General features: G+C 38.3%; 1 long non-coding RNA gene across 1 annotated transcript in view; it reads left to right on the top strand.

Annotated features, from left to right (window-relative positions):
• Positions 1–21,106, top strand: part of LOC139038733 (uncharacterized) — a 300,176-nt gene extending 279,070 nt beyond the window's left edge. The window contains exon 4 of the long non-coding RNA XR_011491860.1: positions 15,659–21,106. This is a non-coding gene — a long non-coding RNA (uncharacterized lncRNA). The remainder of the gene's footprint in view (positions 1–15,658) is intronic.
• The last annotated feature ends 1,377 nt before the right edge of the window (positions 21,107–22,483 follow it).

A 22,483-nucleotide genomic window follows, 5' to 3' on the forward strand; every position in this document is an offset into this window, starting at 1 on the left:
TTTAGTGCTAAGAATTTAGAATGAACTCCTGGGTGAGGAAGGAACCACAGCCAGGATCAAGTATTACATAGTTCTATAGATAAGTAGTTCTCACTATTTTTGGGGGGTGTGGGACCTTTAACACTTCGACCAAACTGATAAAGATTTGTCAAGTACTTTGTCTGACCAAGTAAGGACACTAACACAGAACAAAACATAAAAAACAACCTGCTCTCACTCTCATTTCATAAAGTAAACCCCCTTCTTTCCAATGTTAGAAAGACATAATCACAGGGATTTTTTAAATAGCATTAAGAAATCATACTTTAAAATCCTTTTCATGTTCTCAATAAACCAAAATATTGTCAGGACCAGTGGGATCTGCATACCTGCATTTGGAAATCTTTTGCACAAATGTCTCCGGATATATCAGTCTTTTGAGATTTCTCCCAAATTCAGTTTCTCCCTGCCATCTTCTCTCCTATGTTTAAGTAGCTATGCTATGTTAAGAAGAAACAGGGACAAAGGAAACTCTAAAATTCTGATTCTCAGAAGCTAGTAGCCTTTGTTATGGCCCTTCTTGGGATAATTGCTTTCTCATTGCAATGGGCATTTGACAGACACATATTTTCCCTTGTATGTCTTTCATTGCGAACACAGAAAGCAAACCACTCAGGATAATGGAATAAAGTACCACATTAGGGTCTGTGAGCATATGTGCATTTATTCATAACAATGCTGAAAGGATTTATGACATTTAAATCAATTGCACATGTATTCACCATATAATTAAATTAGCACTTATGGAAGGCACCATAAGGGCTCCTATTACACTATTTCCATTACAAATAATTACCAAAAAAAACCAAAACAACACTTGTAGTATTAGGGACAGTGTTCTCTTTGTAATTACAGAAGGGCAATTTGTTTAAAAGCTTCACCGTCATGTATGCAGCAGCTATTTTATTTGTCATTTCAGCAAAATGCAACAGATAGATCTTTGCCAAAGGAGATAGTATGTGTCATTGTAACCTTTTACATGATTTAAACACACATAATGAAGCCAAATAGACAAGTTAGGTAGTCACTAACTACTTGAATTGGCTGATTTTAAAATCAAATAGAAAGTTCTGGGAAAAAAGAGGAATAATAACCTCGAGATTTATATTGACAGCAATAATAACTACCACCATGGACTGAATCTTACTGGTTGCTGGGAAGGGAACTAGATTTAAAACATGCAGTGACTTCAACTCACAAATAACTAATTCTTATGAATAATCTCCGTTTTACTCATGAGGAAACCGAAGCTCAGGGAGTTCCTTAAGTAAATTCTACAGAGTCAAGTCAGAGGTATTGGTAGTAAAGATGTATCAGTGCCCAGTTATTCCCAGTGTAGAACATTACTTTTTAGTTAAACAATAGGTGAAAATCCACTGTGAGCTCTCTTCACATTTCCTTTTAAGAAGAACCCCAACAGTTTAAACTATATGCTGATGTGCAGATGATTCTGTAAACAGTGACATAATTTCTCACTCAATTGTTTCCAACTTTCTTTGTAAATATTTTTGATTATCTTAGAGAAAACAGAAGTAGATTTTTGTTTGTTTGTTTGTTTTTCTTAAGACAAATACTTAGGACAAAAATCACAGAGCAAAAGACTTATTTCTTCTTCCACAACAGAGGACAAAACATAACCGAAAGACCTTCTATAACACCACAGGGAAACTCATTTGTGCAGAGAAATACTGAACTTCAGATAGTCAGGATAGGACATTGGTTATATACTGTTTCCCCTTTCAAATAATTTTGATGACTTCCTTAAAACATGGCGGGGCCCACCTCTCAAGCTATTTCTTTAGAGTACAATCCATTGGGTAAACATGAGCAGTGAGCCCTTTAGAAATATACAGCTTTAAAAGACTCAACTGAAATAGCTAATTAGTAGAAAATAGCATTTCAAAAGCTACCATAAGAGTGACAGCTACATCAAGAGCTTGCTCTTCTCTGTGACTCTGAAACCATTTTCTGTATTGTTGGATAGCAGTATGTCTCTGACATATTTTGTTGTTGTTAAGTAGCCAAGGTGTGTCCAATTCTTCGCCACCCCATGGACGAGCATGCCAGGCTTCCCCATCTGACACTGTCTCCTGGAGTTTGCTCAAGCTCATGTCCATCGAGTTGGTGATGCCATCCAACTATCTCATCCTTTGTCTCCCCCTTCTCCTCTTGCCCTCAATCTTTCTCAGCATCAGGGTCTTTTCCAATAAGTCAGCTCTTCACATCAGGTGGCCAAAGTATTGGAGCGTCAGCTTCAGCATCAGTCCTTCCAATGAATATTCAGGATTGATTTCCTTTAGGATGGACTGGTTTGATCTCCTTGCAGTCCAAGGGACTCTCAAGAATCTTCTCCAGCACCACAATTCAAAAGCATCAAATCTTCGGGACTTGGCCTTCTTTATGGTCCAACTCTCATATCCATACATGACTATTGGAAAAACCATAACTTTGACTCTATGCACCTTTGTCAGTGAAGTGATGTCTCTGCTGCTTTTTAATATGCTGTCTAGGTTTGTCATAGGTTTTCTTCAAGGAGCAAGCATTTTTTAATTTTGTGGATTCAGTCACCATCTGCAGTGATTTTGAGCCCAAGAAAATAAAATCTGTCTGTCACTGTTTCTACTTTTCCCCAACTATTTGCCATGAAGTGATGGGACCAAATGCCATGATCTTATCTATTTGAATGTTGAGTTTTAAGCCAGTTTTTTCACTCTCTTCTCTCAGCCTCATCAAGAGGCTTTTTAGTTCCTCTTTGTTTTCTGCCATTAGAGTGGTATCATCCTCATATCTGAGGTTGTTGATATTTCTCCCAGCAATCTTAATTCCCCTTGTGATTCATCTAGCCTGGCATTTTGCTTAATGTACTTGGCATGTAAGTTAAATAAGCAGGGTGGTAATACATAGCTTCGATGTACTCCTTTTCCAATTTTGAACCAGTACACTGTTCTATGTCTGGTTCTAATAATTGCTGCTTGTCCTGCATACAGGTTTCTCAGGAGACAGGTAAGGTGGTCTGGTATTCCTGTCTCTTTAAAAATTTTCTAGTTTGTTGTGATCTACACAGTCAAAGGTTTAGCATAGTCAGTGAAGCAGAAGTAGATGTTTTTCTGGAATTCCCTTGCTTTTTCTATGATCCAATGGATGGTGGCAATTTGATCTGTGGTTCCTCTATATTTTCTAAATCCAATTTGTACATCTGGAAGTTCTCGGTTCACATACTGTTGAAGGCTAGCTTGAGGGATTTTGACCATTACCTTGCTAGCATGTGAAATGAGTGCAATTGTACAGTAGTTTGAACATTCTTTGGCATTCCTTTCATTGGGATTGGAATGAAAACTAACCTTTTCCAGTCCTGTGGCCACTGCTGAGTTTTCCAAATTTGCTGGCATATTGAGGGCAGCACTTTAACAACATCATCTTTTAGGATTTGAAATAACTCAGCTGGAATTCCATCAGCTCCACTAGCTTTGTTTGTAGTGATGCTTCCTAAGGTCCACTTGACTTCACACTCTAGGCTGTCTGGCTCTAGGTGAGTGACCACACCATTATGGTTGTCCAGATCATTAAGACCTTGTTGTATAGTTCTGTGTATTCTTGCCACCTCTTCTTAATCTCTTCTACTTCTGTTAGGTCCTTGCTGTTTCTGTCCTTTATTGTGCCCATCTTTGCCTGAATTTAGAGATGCCTTGGTATCTCTAATTTTCTTGAAGAGATCTTTAGTCTTTCCCATTCTATTGTTTTCCTCTATTTCTCTACATTGTTCACTAAAAAGGCTTTCTTATCTCTCCCTGCTATTCTCTGGAATTCTGCATTCAGTTTGATATATTTTTCCCATTCTCTTTTGCCTTTCACTTCTCTTCTTTCCTCAGCTATTTGTAAGGTCTTCTCAGACAACCACTGTGCCTTCTTGCATCTCTTTTTCTTTGGGGTGGTTTTGGTCACTGACTCCTGTAAAATGTTACAAACCTCTTTCCATAGTTCTTCAAGCCCTCTGTCTATTAGATCTAATACCTTGAATCTGTTCATCACCTCCATTGCATAAACATAAGGGATTTGATTTAGGTCATACCTAAATCGTCTAGTGGTTTTCCCTACTTTCTTCAATATAAGCCTGAATTTTGCAGTTGATGATGGAGTTGATGATCTGAGCCACAGCCAGCTCCAGGTCTTGTTTTTGCTGACTGTATAGAGTTTCTCCATCTTTGGCTGCAAAGGATATAATCAATCTTATTGACATATTTAATTGTGAATCTATTTTTCCCAAGAAGAGGACTTCATTGGGATTCTATCATCTAAAAAAAAAAAAATGCTGTCACAATAGATCATTTTTTTTCAACTGATATAAATTGAATAACAGCATATTGGAAATCTTTTTCTCTCTAGGGAATCACATTGCATGTTAGCCTTATAAAGTCTCTGAGTTCTGCAATAAAGAAAACTGTTTAAATTTCTTTAGCTGAACAGTTACATTTTGAGAGTGCATCACTGTTTTTCGTCACTTCTAGAACATCTTTCAGGGCAACCGTAGTGGATTCTGTGATGCGCTATCCACATATGTCTTTCAGGGTTGCCCCAGCTGTCAGCTTCTTTAAGGTTTTCTCAGTCACAGAGAAACTTACCCAGTGATATTCCCTTCCCAGTGATCAGAAGGGAGGCTGGCCACACTCAGTTGCATACTGAGGTAGGAGTGTAAAGGCCTAGCCATTTTGCCCAAATGTAAGAGAGCACTGACCAGCGCTAAGTACTTCAGAGCCCCTCGTAGCATTGAATGAGGTATGCGTGCTGTGTGTGCTAAGTCACTTCAGTCATGTCCGACTCTTTGCAACCCTGTTGACCATATCCCAGTGGGTTCCTCAGTCCATGGGATTCTCCTGGCAAGAATACTGGAATGGGTTTCCATTTCCTTCTCCAGGGTGAATGAGGTATTGTTTGGCCTAAATAACAGTTTGACTTTTCTGCTTAATCCTACTTCCAGTCCTTCCCACAGGGTTAATCCCAATAAACAGCTTAAACACCAAGCTCCCCCTCAGAACTATTACTAAAAGACCCCATTTGTGAACTTGTTACCAGGAGTAGTCTGAGAAACAAGGAAGTAAGATGGGATTTGGAAGCAAGATAACTGACTGCCCAGTGGGCAAGGAAGACCCCATTACTAGTAGTAAAGAAATCACAGAGGGGCTTCTGGCACCAGATGGCAGTAGAATTGTTCAAATTCTCACCGATTGTGAATTGGGATGTTGTATGGATGGAAAGGATGCAATGGCTAGTGTGATTCATCAGGTGCTTGAGAATTTCAGAGAAAACAGCATCTATATGGATGATGGGAAGGGGTAACTATTGCTAAGTACCACTGGTGCTGCAAAAATGAAAACAGAAAACTATGGTTTGTTACCCAGAAATTGAAAGCCAGTTTTGAAAGTCAGAGGGACTCGTCAGTAGCCTATGAAGATGCTCTCATCTTCTGAAGTAGGAGAGAAGAGAAAGTGGAGTACCACTTCTAGGATTTAATAGTCACAGTGGCTGAGCCCAAGAGGATGTTCAAAGCTCAACCAACACAAGTCTGTTTGTTACTGCATGGTCAGAATGTAGGTTGGGAAATGTATAGCTTTTGATGAATGATGAATATCACTTAGCTGTGGTGACTGAGCCAGATGAACAAGAAGTAGCTAGCACACTGGAGGCTTTGGTGGAAGACATTAGAGCTTCAAAAATAAGAGGTAAACCTTATGAAGATTGAGAGGCTTGCCATGTCAGTAACATGTCTAGTTGTTAATGTGTGTTTGGAACATCTGATATGAGTAAAAAACAAGTTATGAGACACTAACCATCACTTCGCACTGTGAGTAGGTACGGCAAGTCATATGGTGAGGCAGGCCCATTCCTTTCATGAGACAGAGTGGCATTTGATATACCTGGGACGATGCACTTTTGTCATGATTGGGCACAAGCAAACTGGTAATTCAGACTCCTGTGTCATTCCGAGTGGTCCTCAAAGCTCCTTTTTCAGCTCACACCTGTGATCATATGAGAGCTTCCTTCAAATGTGTCATCTTGGTATATGACTGCAAGCCGAAAAAGAGTGTCAGCTACACAGGCCTTTAAAGAGGGGAAATAATCTCAGGGTAGAGTGGAGCACCAGGGTCTCAAACTGTATAGAAAGAAAAATAGCTTAAGGTTAGAGTATACGAGAATTCACGAGCAGTTGTATTAATGAAAAGTCTGGCTAGCTAGCCAGGAGCCTGAAAGAAGAAACATTGGAATTTGGGAACAAGATCTGAGCTAGTGGTATGTGGAAGAACGTGTTTGGACAGAACATGAAATGGAGTCTTCGTGCAATGTGTTAATACCAGCAAGAGGCTGTCCTACCATGTCAAGAAGGGAAATGCTCCAAATGCATGTGTTGCATATGAGTAGGAGAGGAGAAAGATAAAATCCATACATACTTCTCACTTTATTTTACTTTGATATACCATTTATTTGATTATAAGCTATTTATAATTTTATAATACAGTGAGTATAAAATAAGCATGTTGGGTAAGAGACAAAAGGGAAGAAAAATATTCTTTGAGCAAAGAAAGTGTACAGCAGTATGGAGGGTGGGGGTGGTGCAGGGTGAAAATCAATGATATAGTCTTTTGATTTAAATAAGACAGAGCAAGTAAAATGAACAGAAGCCACTGCACCTAAATGCAGAACTTCATTTACATAGAAACAGAACAATTTCATGTTCAAGAAATGTCAGTTTTCTATAAATACGGAGGTTCAGTCATTACCACCAGAATTATTCATCATACTATGATTCAAAACAAGATGAATATACCGGGCCAACATTAGCACTCCAATCCACAAAGTGGCCTTTCATGTTTTTTCAAAACTGGCTTTGTCCTCCAAAAATAGAGGTTTGCTGAGTATGTGATAAGGTCAGAAAATAAAAAGGAAATGAACTCATTTCTTTCCCAATACAAGTGAGCAAGGACTAGTCATTATAAACATTTGGAATGTTTAACTGACTGGCATAGATTACCATTTCCTTAAATATTATAAATTGTAAAATTTGGTAATGGGAGAATATTGGCATCTGAGTTTTCCTTCCAATTATTTCCTCTTTCTTCACCCCTATCTTCAGCCACTTCTCCTTTCTATTCTTTACCCACTTATATCACATCCATTCGTTAAGCCCTGCATGAGACTTTAAAATCTTTCCTGATGACTTGCTTTTAGGATTTTCTTGGGGACTCTGTGTGTGTGTGTGTTCGAATATACATATATACTCCTATTTATCTTGCTCAAGGTTTAGTGGACCTTTTCAAATTGAAATCTCATCTCTAACTTCAATTTCAGGATATTTTGTCTATTGATCCTTTCATAATTTCTTTATCATCATAAACTCTATTCTCTCAATCTGGAACTCCTCCTATAAGAAACATTATATACATCTTGAATACCTGCTCCTAGTTTCTGCATTTTTTCTCATGTTTTGTCCCTTCTCTGACGCACGTTTTCTTCCAGATCACACATTTTGTCTTCAATGGTGATCAGTCTAGTGATTTAGTTCAGCTGCAAATACATTATTGTTGTTGTTTAGTCATGTCTGACTATTTGTGACCTCATGGACTATAGCCTGCCAGGCTCCTTTGTTCTAGGCAAGAATTCTGGAGTGGTTTGCCATTTCCTTCTCCAGGGGATCTTCACAACTCAGGGATAGAACCTGTTACTCCTGCATTGCAGACAATTCTTTACCACTGAGTCACTATAAATATATGTTTATACTTAATTGCCAAACACTTTTTCTTATTTTCTGTCATTCTGTCATAGCATGGCACATTTTTGTATACACTGACATTCCATAGAATTGTTTCTAAAGTCTTTGAGATCTCAATTATCTGTTTCTTCCAGGACTAGTCTTTCTATGTGTTCACTTTGCTCTTATTATTTCATGATGTTGGTTTGTCTCAAATGAGTGGTAGTCCTTATTGGTTTGTTCATGTTCTAAGTAAGCCCACAGATTAAGTCTGAGCCCTCCTCAGACAGCGTTGTTGCTTTACATTTTGGATTTTATCCTGGCTAAGATTTTTCTTCAGTCCATTCCTCAGTGTGTGTGTGTGTGTGTGTGTGTGTGTGTGTGTGTGTAGAGAGAGACAGAGACAGAGAGACCGACTAGCACAGATAATTTAAATATATTTCCTTAATAAATAGCTCTAATGCATTGCTCCAGGAATCCATTTTGTTTTGTTTTGTCTTGTTTTGTTTCATGTGTTCACTTTGAGCTTGATATTTCCCTGAGTCTGTGATTATCTTCATGGTGATTTTCATCTATTCATGCTTTATGCAAAGGTTTACCCAGTTTCATTAGGCCCAGTCCATCTGCTTTTTATGTCTCAGGACTCTTTTACAATAGCTTAGATTTTCTTATTTTCCATCTGTTGTGAACCAAGTCTTTTCTTTAAGTTGGACTGAATTTACTGAATATAATTCTAATTGGTTAGCATATTTATACATTCAAATTCAGATTTTAAATATGTTCTTCAACCACATAGAATGAGAGATTATATTTAAAAACAAATGGTTGTTTTGAAGAGTAGCCTTTCATAATGAACTATTGTTAAATTGAGCTAATATATCAGTAAATTTTATATATATAACTTATTTTTTTGTAAAAAAAAAAAAAAGTCAAGAAAGGCATAAAGATTCCATATCAAAGGATATCTAAAATTCATACTTTGAAAATCAGATTTGACTATGAAGAGAACTTTTTTGACACAGACTTCATCTTGATCTAATCTCACAATGTGTATCCTGACTATTTATATTACTTACTTTATTGACTAAAAAGAAAATAAATGCAAAAATTATATTTCTTTCTATCCACTAAAATGTTAATATCTGAGTATATTTGAAAACAGTAACAAGGAGGCAACTTTTTAATCTTTTTTTATGCAGAATTAGATCTTGGCTGTAGCTTAAAGCTACATGAATCCTCAGGTTGTTCATTACTGGTTAAGATGTTTCCTCTCCCAGGGGCACTTGCATTTTAATAGAGAACTCTTGTAGCACAAACGCCTTCCAGACTAAAAGAAATTAATCTCTAAAAGTGAAGCTTGAGATATTATGGGAACTCTTGGGGCAAAGAAGAGGAGGGAATTTTTAAATGGCAGTCCTTCCTACAACCTTCAAATTACATCATACCTATCATAAAACAAGGTTTAGTAGGGAAAAGCAGGAAATCATATAACTCCATTTGTTTCATAGGAAGTAAAATTTGTTTTCAAGTCAAAAACACTAAAGCACTATCAGAATGTACCAAATCATTTACATATTTTGAAAAACAGGTACCATGACTCTCTTGATACAGTAAATCATTGTATAAAGTGTTACTTTAATTACACAGTCCAAATAATCCCCTTTCTTTTAATCCCTACCAAACAAAGAGTTGATTCAGATGATTTGTACAAAGTATACAGTATTAAGGGGCTTCCCAGGTGGCACTAGTGATAAAGAACCCACCTGCCAATGCAGGAGACAAGGGATGCAGATTTGATCCCTGGGTTGGGAATATCCCCTGGAGGAGGGCATGGAAACCCACTTGGTATTTTTGCCTAGAGATCCCGTGGACAGAAGAGCCTGATGGTCTACAGTCCACAGGGTTGTAAAGAGGCAGACACAACTGAGGTGACTTAGCACACACTCACGCATACAGTATTAAAGCACATCCATGCAGGGATACAAACAGAGTGCCTAGTGGTAGAGTGTCAGAAATTTTTGGAGTAAATAATGCTGATGATAGTAACCCCTGAGTTAAGTGAACTGCCAAAATTCTAGATGGCCATAAAAGAGACTGAGGCCATAATATACATCCAAAATGTATACTAAAATTGACCTCTCCAATTGAGACACAGTGGGTCAGATAAATGATATATTTAGGTGATAACTGACCCTGAATGAGCCAGTAATTTTTCTTTTCTCTCTTATTCCATCACCTATAAGAGGAATGAATCTTGGTTTTCTTTTCCTTCTAAGTTTCTTGTACAATCAACTTCTGAACCTATAATTATGTAAATAGAAACAGTAGATAGCACCCTCAAATTCTAGAATTGATGGAGACCATAGAAAATGAGCTCCCTGCCCTCTTTCCACCATTTTGCTTAAAAAAATGAAAGAAAAAGTTGATCAAAGAAAAGAAATAAGATTTCTATTTCCAGCCAGAAGAGATCTAAAATGAATTTGGACCTCCACACAGATCAAACTAGAACAATTGTTTAATGACTATGTGGAGATGCTGTTTTGCAAGTCAGGTTCCATTTTCTTTCTTTCTTCTTCTTTTTTAAAATAATATAGTTATCCTTAAAAAGAAGCTAAAAACTGAGAAAGAAATTTTTAGTTCTCAGCCTATAGAAAATATCAGCTAGAGTGTTTCAATATTCTATTCATTAAATAGGAAGAAGGCAACATATGAAATGTTGTGTACCTTTAAGTATTTATATAGACAGATATTCTGGTCATCTTAAGCAATCTCCTCTCTGAACTCTCTGAGTCTTGACTACTTTTAAATTTATTTTGGTGAAACAATAACTGATTTCATTCAACCTAGTAGTCATTTTCTTAGAAAAGTATCCCCTTCATAAATGAATAAAATCTTTGACCAAAGCAATTAAAGAAAGGTTTTAGGATTATCTTTTTTTCCTTTTTTAGCTTAGAAGAATTATTATCTATGTGGCTTTAAAAAAAAATTGTAAGAAACATTACCCCAGACTGCTCTGGAATAACAGATGTCACAAATAAAGAAGAAACTCTTTAAGTCATGTGTCGTAGAAAGAGCAGATGTGCCCTCAAGGAAGAAAAAAAAAATCTTGTTTTCATGCAATTATCTTTTTTAATGGAAATAAATGAAGGAGAAAAACTCACAAGACCTTATCAACATCAGTATCTTCTCTCTTTCTCCCTCCCAAATAGTTTCCCCTGCAACTAAAGTAGCTCTTTAACCTTCTCAATTCTTGAATAGCCTACTAAGTAAGCACTAATCACGATAAGTACTGAAATCTGAAAAGAATCTTACTGATTGGTTTCAAAAGCAGCCATTCAACCTCACAAGAGTAACTTTTTAATTAAGAACTGAGCAGTAGGTAGATTACAAGAAGATGGTAAAAACAGATAAAGGAAGCTTTAGAAATGCAAAGCGAATCTTAGATAATATATGTGAGAAGGCATTCTAAATATGATGGCCCCAAATGTATTTTATGCTACAGCTCAAGAGATCAGATGAGAAAATCAGAACATTATAGTCCAGAATAAGAAATTAAGATACTTGGATCAGAGAAGGGACTAAAGTATTTCATAATTGCACTCTTGTTCCATTTATGTAAAAAAGAACAATGGGAAAATTGCAGTGGGTTGTTGAGAAGTGTAGAAATAGCAGAAGCCTTGGACACCAGATGGCTGACATGAGAAATTCAAGTGTCAAAACTCCAGTGAACCTAACCTAACCTATCCATGAGTCGGGTGGGTGGTGAAGTGCTGGGGATTATACTTTTCATCTTTTTCTATACATTTTAAATACTCTTAACTGGGTTCATTTTTTTCTCCCATTAGGAGCATTTTGCCCCTCTCTAGAGTACTTATTAATATTCCACCAATCTTTATTCCCTATTTGTTCTTGGAATCCTCCTCCTGGTTTTTCAGGCAATGGTGTCAAAAGCAAGGAGGGGGCAATTAACAGAAATTAATTTCTTACCTGTTAGAGGCTTTGGGTAGGTATTGTAAGTAAGGAAATGAGGTGCTATTAGCCTGACCTGAGGATTAACATTGTTTTTTTAAATGTGAGATACAAGTTTTAAATTGTTAATAATAATGGAAATCAGAAGAAAGAAAAGGAGTCTAGTATGGTTATGAAACCCCAGTGTCAGAAGATGGACTTGAGCTTTGTTTGAAGGGTAGGAGAGACATATACAGGAAGAAGAGGGACAGGAGGATGGAAGAAGAGGGATGGGAGGATGAAACAAGGAAGTAGAAGAAACATGACCAAAGGCACAGGAACAGTAGTGTGAAGCATTCTTAGGAAGATAAAACTGAACTTAAAAAAATATAAACCAGATCATGGCCCTCTGCCACTTAAATCTTTCCAATGATTTTCCATCATAACAAGAATTAACTGTAAATTCCTTCCATAACTTTCAACATCTTGCATGATTTGTTGTTGTTCTTGTTGTTCAGTTGCTAAATCATGTCCCACTCTTTGTGACCTCATGGACTGCAGCATGCCGGGCTTCCCTGTCCTTCACTATCTACTGGAGTTTGCTCAAATTCATGTCCAATAAGTCAGTTATGTCATCCAGCCATCTCATCCTCTGTTACCCTGTTCTTCTGCCCTCAATCTTTCCCAGCATCAGGGTCTTTTTCAAAGAGTTGGCTCTTCGCATCAGGTAGTCAAAATATTGGAGCTTCATCTTTAGCATCAATCCTTCCAATTAATATTCAGGGTTGATTTCCTTTAGGATTGACTGGTTTGATCTCCTTGCTGTCCAAGGGACTCTCAAGAGTCTTCTCCAGCATTACAATTTGAAATCATCACTTCTTTGGTGCTCAGCTTTTTTTATAATCCAATCCTCCCTGGTAGCTCAGATGATAAAGAATCTGTTTGCAATGTAGGAGACCTGGGTTCCACCCCTGGGTTGGGAAGATGTTCTGGAAATGGGAATGGCTACCTACTCTGGTATTCTTGCCTGGAGAATTACATGGACAGATGGTCCGGTGGCCTATAGTCCATGGCGTCAGAAAGAGTCTGTCTGGACTGAGCGACTAACACTTGGATGGTTTAGTTGCTATCTACTCTTCAGATATTGCTTCCTACCTTGTTCATTTTAAGTCAGGCTGTTGTCACCTTAAGCCTCTGAATTATCTTTTTCCTTCAATGGCATTTCCTTCCTTCTCCCTGTCTCTGCATGACTTGCTCCTTGATATCATTCAAGTCTCAGCCCAAATGTTATCTCCTAAAGAAGCCTTCTTTGATCCTCCCTCCAGATCCTCTCTATCACATTCATTTCACTTTCTTCTTAGCAGTCATCATTCCTGATAATTACTAGTTTGTTAACTAATTGAACATCTCTCCTCACCCCAACTTCAGATTCAGGTAGATTATTGTCTGATGCTGTCTGTGGAACACCTAGCATGGGTTCTAGCATGGGGCGACACAAAACATCTAGGCTGTGAATTGTTACCAATTTACCAAAATGTGGATTGACAAACTGCCTCCTTCATCAAGAAGGTTGCTCTGCTAAGAAAAGTCAGTTAAACAAAACAATATATCTAGTGTCACACTCAATTTATTATATGGCACAAGCTTCCCATCTGCTCATGGACCCCTGAGCAGCCCATGGACTGCCACAGTCTGAAGCCATACTCTGAGCAGTACTGGTATAGCTTCTTAGAGAAACTGGCAAGTTCTCTTCCAGCAAAGCTGGAGGTGGTGGTTTAATCGCTAAGTTGTGTCTGACTCTTGCGACCCCATGGATGGTAGCCCGCCAGGCTTCTCTGTTCATGGGATTTTCAAGGCAAGAATACTGGAGTGGGTTGCCATTTCCTTCTCCAGGGGGTCTTCCTGATCCAGGAATAGAACCTGGGTCTCCTGCGTTGCAGGCAGATTCTTTACTGACTGAGCTAAGAGGGAAGTGAAGTGAAATCGCTCAGTCATGTCTGACTCTTTGCGACCCCATGAACTGTAGGCCACCAGACTCCTCCATCCATGGGATTTCCCAGGCAAGAATACTGGGGTGGGTTGCCATTTCCTTCTCCAGGGGATCTTCCTGACCCAGGGAGCTAAGAGAGAAGCCCCTAGCAAAGCTAGAAGATGACAAAATGTGAGTGGCTTACTAAAATATATAATTGTTTTGGTGGTGTATTATAACTTTCATGTGGACATCATAATCAGTGATAATTTGTTAGAATAAAGGAAGTGCTTGCATCTAGCTAGTGAGAAGTTGGATGAGGTCATCAGAGAAGTTGATGAGGCTCTACCACCAGCAATTAGAGCCAGGAGGAACCTGAGCCTGGGGGGGGGGGGGGGGGATAAATGCCAATTCGTTGAATCAGTTGGCCAAACTTAATAACAGAAGTCATTAGAGATGGGATTTTTCACCTAGGACACACTAAAGTGACTCAAGAGAATGTTATTTTGGCTTCCCACAAGAAATCAGCTTACTATGCACCAAATAGAAGATGGACACTCAAAGAGGTTAGGATGCCTAGGAAATACCTTTTCTATACTCCAGTAATTACAGGCAGTGGAGATTTACAGAAAGGAAAATCTAAAATTTAAGATTTCAATGTCATTAACCGTGAATGCTCCAACTGGCCACCTTTCCAGAATAGACTTTTCCTCTGGAACCAAGACCAGCAAAAATCACTGCTACGCACATCACTCAGATCCAAACTAGGTATAAGGACTAACCTTACAAACTGTGCAGCACGGGTGCAACATTCCACGTGTGCCAAAGGAGAGCCCCTTTCTATGTGAAAGTGTTCTGTATGCCACTTCCTGAAGGTGAGTGGTGAAGTAACGCTAAGGAACTTGGATAAATAATTTGGGGTGAGGAAAATGTCACCATATCACTGCATTCATCTTAGGCCTATTTTCTAGTGGAATGTAACTATTTTTGTGAATTAACGAGCTGCTATTGCTCTCTGATATTGTGTGAGCGGAGTGTGGTACATTGTTCAGCTTGGAATATTTCTACCTTTGTTATTATATGCATTATCATATTAATAGAGAAAATTACCATTAAAAATGATTTTGAATAAAAAAAATAATAAAGTACAATTGTTATAATAGCCTACATAGATGGAGTGTTTCCTATGTATCAGACATTTTGGTACACCCATTATGTCAGGCTAACTCTCTCAATAATCCTTAGGGTTGATACCACTATTTCATTTTAACTGAGGTTTAAAGAGGTAGCAAGTGGGGAAAAAAAAATCAGTATTTTTTAACACAGGGAGTCTTAAATGAGAGCTAAGGCTCTCAATACCTAGGCATATGGCCTTCCTCATGTAAGAAGTTCAACTTCAAAGATTCACCAAAAAAAGCTAGAAAAAGGGTTCAGTTCAGTTCAGTTCAGTCGCTCAGTCGTGTCTGACTCTTTGTGACCCCATGAACTGCAGCACACCAGGCCTTCCTGTCCATCACCATCTCCCGAAGTCCACCCAAACCCATGTCCATCAAGTTGATCATGCCATCCAACTATCTGAACCTCTAGCATTGCCTTCTCTTCCTGCCCTCAATCTTTCTCAGCATCAGGGTCTTTTCTAATGAGTCAGCTCTTCGCATCAGGTGGCCAAAGTATTGGAGTTTGAGCTTCAACATCAGTCCTTCCAATGAACACCCAGGACTGATCTCCTTTAGGATGGCCTGGTTGGATCTCCTTGCAGTCCAAGGGACTCTCAAGAGTCTTCTCCAACACCACAGTTCAAAAGCATCAATTCAGAATAATTTTAAATATCCAGATATCTTTGGTCCAGTCACAGGTGAGACCTGATATTGAATATACTGACATAAATGTTATAAAATGCTTTTTTACCACTGGACTCTACACTTAAGGTTTCCTTTCTTTGGATCTTGACAACTTTTCAGATTGCCAAGTTCTCCTAATAAGAAAGCAGGAATAGACACTTCACAGAGTTGAATCTTACTGAATCAGAATCTCTGAGGTTGGAAATCTACATTTTTAAAAACAGCTTTCCAGGTGAGACAAGTTTAGAAACCATTGCCTCAAGCTAAACCCTTATTAAGAAGTAGTTAGGAGGAGTACCTGACCAGAGGAAAAGAATATATAGAACTATGCAAAACTTGGTAGTACAAAGGAACTAGGGGAAAAACAGGAGTGTTAGTAGGACTGGACCTGCCCTCGGCGAGTGGGGGAACTGAAGCAGGGGTCTGATCCCCACATAGGGACAGTTGTCTGAGTCAGAGGAGGAACATTTAAGGCTGAGAGTGAAACAGCTAATCTGTTTCACTAAATGGAATGAGAATCAGACAGTCCTTGCCGCAGCCATACATACCCTGGACAGGGACGAGGGTCCCCTGGATGGTGAAGCAGCTGGGTTTGGGAGTGTGGAGTAATCCTGGGGTAAGGGCTGCTGTTGACTGCAGAGACACAGATTGAGGGGAGGTGAGGAAGGAGATTGTGGTGGGAAATGCTTGTGGAGGAAAGCCGGGCAGCTATGGAAGCAAGGCGATATTGCTGAGTCACGCATAGCAGGTGGAGCCATCACCATAGCCTCTCTCTCCGCACATGCCAGCATGAGCAGCTGAACAATAGAGACACTGGCCCATCAAAGGCCTGACACACAGAACTACAGAGTAGGACCCCAGCCAGGGGGACCCCTCCATGTGCCTGATGTGCCAAACAGCAGAGAAGGACCCCAGGCAAGGGAGCCCTCTAAGTGCCTGAATGGGCGGAGCCATGGAGAAAGACTTGCCAAAGAGACCTTCTAATCTCCAGCTACAGGAGGCTCGATGAAAGACTCTGATTGGCCACATTTCCTGCTGTGGAGGCAGAACGTGTCCCTGCACAGTTGGCATGGCCAGGGTCCCCACAAGCCAAACAGCTGCGCCACCTTCACGCTCAGCTCTCACTGGGGCAGAGCTGCCATGGGCAAAAAAGTCTTGTGTCTATGCATGCAGGGTCACTTCAGTAGTGTCTGACTCTTTGTGACCCTGTAGACTATGGCCTGCCAGGCTTCTCTGTCAGGGAGGGGGGTTCTCCAGGCAAGAATACTGGAGCGTATTGGCCAATACTGGTTGCCATCCCCTTCTAGAGCACTGTATTTCCTGCTGCCCCAGCCGCCAACTCCCCTGAGTACCTGGTGCTGCCAGAGCCCCTGCGACCCAAGCAGCTGCAGCACCTCCACACCTGGCCCTCGCAGGGGCAGACCCAGGTCCTCCAGGGCAGCCTCAGGAGCAAACCCCAGTGGACGACCCACATGCAGAGGTGGAAATAAAACCACAGTTGAAACCCAGGGGCCGCGTGGCTAAGGGAGAAGACCCGAAACCTTCCCACCGGCTGTACAAACTGTAGATTAAATCCACATTGACTAGGCAGACTGTGTCTACACAAAATATACAAAAGGTCACTGAGAACTCCTACAAAAGAGAACGCACTAGTTCTGATAGCTGTGGACATTGGAGGCAAGAATACATAGGAGTAGGATCAGATTAGAATCTGAGCTGCCCCCACAGCCAGTCCAGAGATGAGCACAGTATCAGAGGGCATCCTAGGTAGGTGAGGTGGACTGTGACTCCCAGTGAGGGAAAGGACTCTGACAGCAGTGACTCAAGAAAAACATTTATTATTCTTATGTTTTGATTTGTTCTGTAGATTCATTTGGATTTTTCTTTTTTTCCCCCTTTTTTCCCTGCTCTGTTGTAGTTGTCGATTTTATTGGCACTATGAAATCTAACTAAGGTTTTGAGCTTTTTTTTTTTTTCTCAGTCACATTTTTTATTGCTGGTATAAACCTCTGCCTGTACGTCAGGCTTTTGCAGTTCTGTGGAGTTTTCCTTTTTTGGTCTTTTTTCCTCTTTTTAAAATTTTTGATTTTTTAAAACCTATTATTATTTTTCTACATTAATTCTTTTATTGCTTTTCCTACTGTTCTTTTCTGTTTGCAGTTAATCTTTAACATATATAAATCTTCTTTATCTACCTGTATTTAATTTTGCATATCTATTCTCTTTCTTACTTTTCCTCTCAACATATTTGTTAGTTTTATTTTCATTGCTGTATTCCCCAATTGGCACCTTGCTCTCGTTTTGTTTTCCAGTTTGTGCTTCTGTTAGTTTTGTTCTGGTAGATATAATTTTTGGTTTCCTTTGTTCACCAGGTCAATCTACTGTACTGTATTTTTGTTTGAATGTTTTCACTTTGCTCATGGGTGTATATATATATATCTGTGTATATTCCATTATTTTAATTATTTTTTGTCTGATTTTGTAACTGTCATTTGGGGTTCATTGTTTTCTCATTTTTGGATATTTATTTTAATCTCACTTAATGCCATAACAAACCACTTCGACCCTGACCAGAGATCAAGCCCTGAGTAATTGGAATGGGAGCACTGACTCCAAGACCCTAGATTACCAGAGAACTAACCCTAGGGAGTATCAAATAGTGAAAACTCACACAAAGGAAACCACTTGAATACAAGACCCAGCATCACCCAAATACTAGTAACACCCTGTACAGGATGCCTCATCTAAACAAAAATCAGAACAAAAGTACAAATAAATCATCAGCAGACAGGATGACTACTTCACTCGGCCTTGCCCATCAGAGGAAAAACATACAAACAAACAAAAACTCAGCACAAATAGCATATATGAAGCTTACACAAAGCACTGGACCAACCTTAGGAGGGCAGAAACCAAAAGGAAGAAAGAATTCAACCTTGAAGCCTGGGAAAAGGAGACCTCAAACACATAAGGTTTTTTTTGAAAAAATGAAAAGGCAGAGAAATACTACACAAATGAAGGAACACACTAGAAACACAGAAGTCCAAATAAATGAAGAGGAAATAGGCAAACTACCTGAAAAAGAATTCAGAATAATGATAGTAAAGATTATCAAAAAACTTGAAAACAAAATGGAAAAAATGCAAGAATCAATTAACAAAGACCTTGAAGAATTAAAGAATAAATATACAGAGACAAACAACACAATTAGTGAAATTAAAAATACTCTGGAAGGAATCAATAGCAGAATATCTGAAGCAGAAGAACGAATCAGTGAGCTGGAAGATAAAATGGTGTAAATAACTTCTGAAGAGCAGAATAAAATAAAAAGAATGAAAAGAGCTGAGGATAGTCTCAGAGACCTCTGGGGTGATATCAAACTCACCAACATTCAAATTATAGGAGTCCCAGAAGAAGCAGAGAAATAGAAAGGGTATGAGAAAATTTTTGAAGAGATTATAGTTGAAAATTTCCCCAACATGGAAAAGGAAATAGTCAATCAAGTCCAAGAGGCACAAAGAGTCTCATAGAGGATAAACCCAAGGAGAAACACACCAAGACACACTAATCAAACTAACAGAGACTAAACAAAAAGAAAGAATATTAAAAGCAGCAAGGGAGAAGCAACCACTAAACATAAAAGGGAAACCCCATACATTTAACAGCTAATCTTTCAGCAGAAACACTGCAGGCCAGAAGGGAATGGCAGGATATATTTAAAATATTGAAAGGAAAAGATCTACAAACAAGATTACTGTACCCGGCAAGGATCTCATTCAAAACTGATAGAAAAATCAAAAGCTTTTCAGACAAGCAAAAGTGAAGTGAATTCAGCACCATCAAACCAGCTTTACAACAAATGTTAAAGGAGCTTATACAGTCAAGAAATACAAGAGAAGAAAAAAGATCTACAAAATCAACCCCAGACCATTAAGAAAATGGCAATAGGAACATATATATCAATAATTACTTTAAATGTAAATGGATTAAATGCTCCAACCAAAAGACACAGACTGGCTGAATGGATACAAAAGCAAGAACCATTATATGCTGTCTACAAGAAACCCACTTCAGACCTAAAGACACATATAGACTGAAAGTGAGAGGATGGAAAAGTATATTCCAGGCAAATGGGAAGCAAAAGAAAGCTGGAGTAGCAATCCTCATGTTGGACACAATAGACCTTAAAATATATAATATTACAAGAGATAAGGAAAGACACTACATAATGATCAAGGGATAAATTCTAAAGAAAAACATACCAATTGTAAATATCTATGCACTCAACATAGGAGTACCTCAATATATAAGACAAACACTAACAGACATAAAAGGAGAAATTGACACAATAATAGTAGGAGACTTTAACACTCCACTCACACCAATGGACAGATCATCAAAACAGAAAATTAATAAGGAAACACAAATCTTAAATGATACATTAGATGAGATGGATCTCACTGATGTCTTCAGGACATTCCATCCAAATGCAGAAGAATACACCTTTTCTCAAGTGGACCTGGAACACCTCCAGGAGAGACCACATCTTGGGTCACAAATCAAACCTCAGAAAATTTAAGAAAATTGAAATCATATCAAGCATCTTCTCTGATCACAACACTGTGAGACTAGATATCAATTACAAGAAAAAAACTGTAAGAAACACAAACACGTGGAGATTAAACAACACATTTCTAAATAAATGACAGGTTACTGAAGAAATCAAAAGGGAAATAAAAAAATTTCTAGAAACAAATGACAATGAAAACATGACAGCTCAAAACCTGTGGGATGCAGCAAAACAGTTCTAAAAGGGAAGTTTATAGCAATACAATCATACCTCAAGAAACAAGAAAAACATGGAATAGACAACCTAACTTTACACATAATTCAACTAGACAAAGAAGAGCAAAAAACCCCCAAGATTCATAGAAGGAAAGAAATCATAAAGATCTGAGCAGAAATAAATGAAAAAGAAATGAAAGAAACAATAGTAAAGATTAATTAAGCTAAAAGTTGTTTCTTTGAGAAGATAAAGAAAATTGACAAGCCTTTAGCCAGACTCATCAAGAAAAAAAAGAGAAGAATCAAGTCAGCAAAATTAGACATGAAAAAGAGGTTACAGCAGGCAATGAAGAAATACAAAGAATTATAAGAGACTATTATTAATAACATATGGCAATAAAATAGATAACCTGGAAGAAATGACAGATTCTTAGAAAAGTTCAATCTTCCAAAACTGAACCAGGAAGAGATAGAAATTATGAATAACCCAATTACAAGCATTGAAATTGAAGCTGTGATAAAAAAAAAATCTCCCAAAAAAGAAAAACACCAATACAGTATATTAACACATACATATGGAATTTAGAAAGATGGTAACAATGACCCTCTATGTGAGATAGCAAAAGAGACACAGATGTAAAGAACAGACTTTTGGACTCTGTGGGGGAAGGTGTGGGTGGGATGACTTGAGAGAATAGCTTTGAAACATGTATATTATCATATGTGAAGTAGATCACCAGTCCAGGTTCGATGCATGAGACAGGGTGCACAGGGCTGGTGCACTGGGATGACCCTGAGGGATGGGATGGGGAGGGAGGTGAGAGGGGGGTTCAGGATGGGGGACACATGTACACCCATGGCTGATTCATGTCAATGTATGCCAAAAACCACTACAATATTGTAAAGTAATTAGATTCCAATTAAAAAAATAAAAACCCAGGACCAAATGGTTTCACAGGAGAATTCTATCAAACATTTAGAAAAGAGCTATGCCTATCCTTTTATCCTCTTTCAAAAATTGCAGAGGAAGGAACACTTCCAAACTCATTCTATGAGGCCACCATCACCCTGATACCAAAACCAGACAAAGACAACACACACACACACAAAACTACAGGCCAATATCACTGATGAACATAGATGCAAAAATCTTCAACAAAATTTTAGCAAATAGAATTCAGCAACACATCAAAAAGCTCATACACCATGATCAAGTTGGGTTTATTCCAGGAATGCAAGGATTTTCAATATACACAAATCAATGTGATACACTATATTAACAAATTAAAAGATCATTTCAATAAATGCAGAAAAAGACTTTGATAAAATTCAGCACCCATTTACGATTAAAATTCTTCAAAAAATGGGTATAGAAGGAATCTATGTCAACATAGTAAAAGCCATATATGATAAGCCTACAGCAAACATTATTCTCAATGGTGAAAAACTGAAAGCATTCCCACTAAGATCATGAACAAAATAAGGGTGTCCACTTTCACCACTATTATTCAACATAGTTCTGGAAGTCCTTGCTACAGCAATCAGAGAAGAAAAAGAAATAAAAGGAATCTATATTGGAAAAGAAGAAGTAAAGCTCTCACTGCTTGCAGATGACATGATACTGTACATAGAAAACCCTAAAGATAGTATCATAAAATTACTAGAGCTAATCAGTGAATTTAGCAAAGTTGCAGGATACAAAATCAATACACAGAAATCACTAGCATTTCTATATACTAACAATGAAAAATCAGAAAGAGAAATTAATGAATCAATCCCATTCACCATTGCAACAAAAAGAATTAAATATCTAGGAATAAACTTACCTAAGGAGACAAAAGAACTGTACCCCCAAAATTATAAGACACTAATGAAAGAAATCAAAGATGACATAAACCAATGGAGAGATATTCCATGTTCCTGGGTAGGAAGAATCAGTATTGTGAAAATAACTATACTACCATATGAAATCTACAGATTCAGTGTGATCCCTGTCAAATTACCAATGGCATTTTTCACAGAACTAGAACAAAATATTTCACGATTCATATGGAAACACAAAAGACCCTGAATAGCCAAAGCAATCCAATGAAAGAAGAGTGGAGCTGGAGAAATCAACCTTCCTGACTTTGGGTTATTCTACAAAGCTACAGTCATGAA

Source organism: Odocoileus virginianus, chromosome 2 (genome assembly GCF_023699985.2).
Source record: "Odocoileus virginianus isolate 20LAN1187 ecotype Illinois chromosome 2, Ovbor_1.2, whole genome shotgun sequence".
Taxonomy (NCBI): domain Eukaryota; kingdom Metazoa; phylum Chordata; class Mammalia; order Artiodactyla; family Cervidae; genus Odocoileus; species Odocoileus virginianus.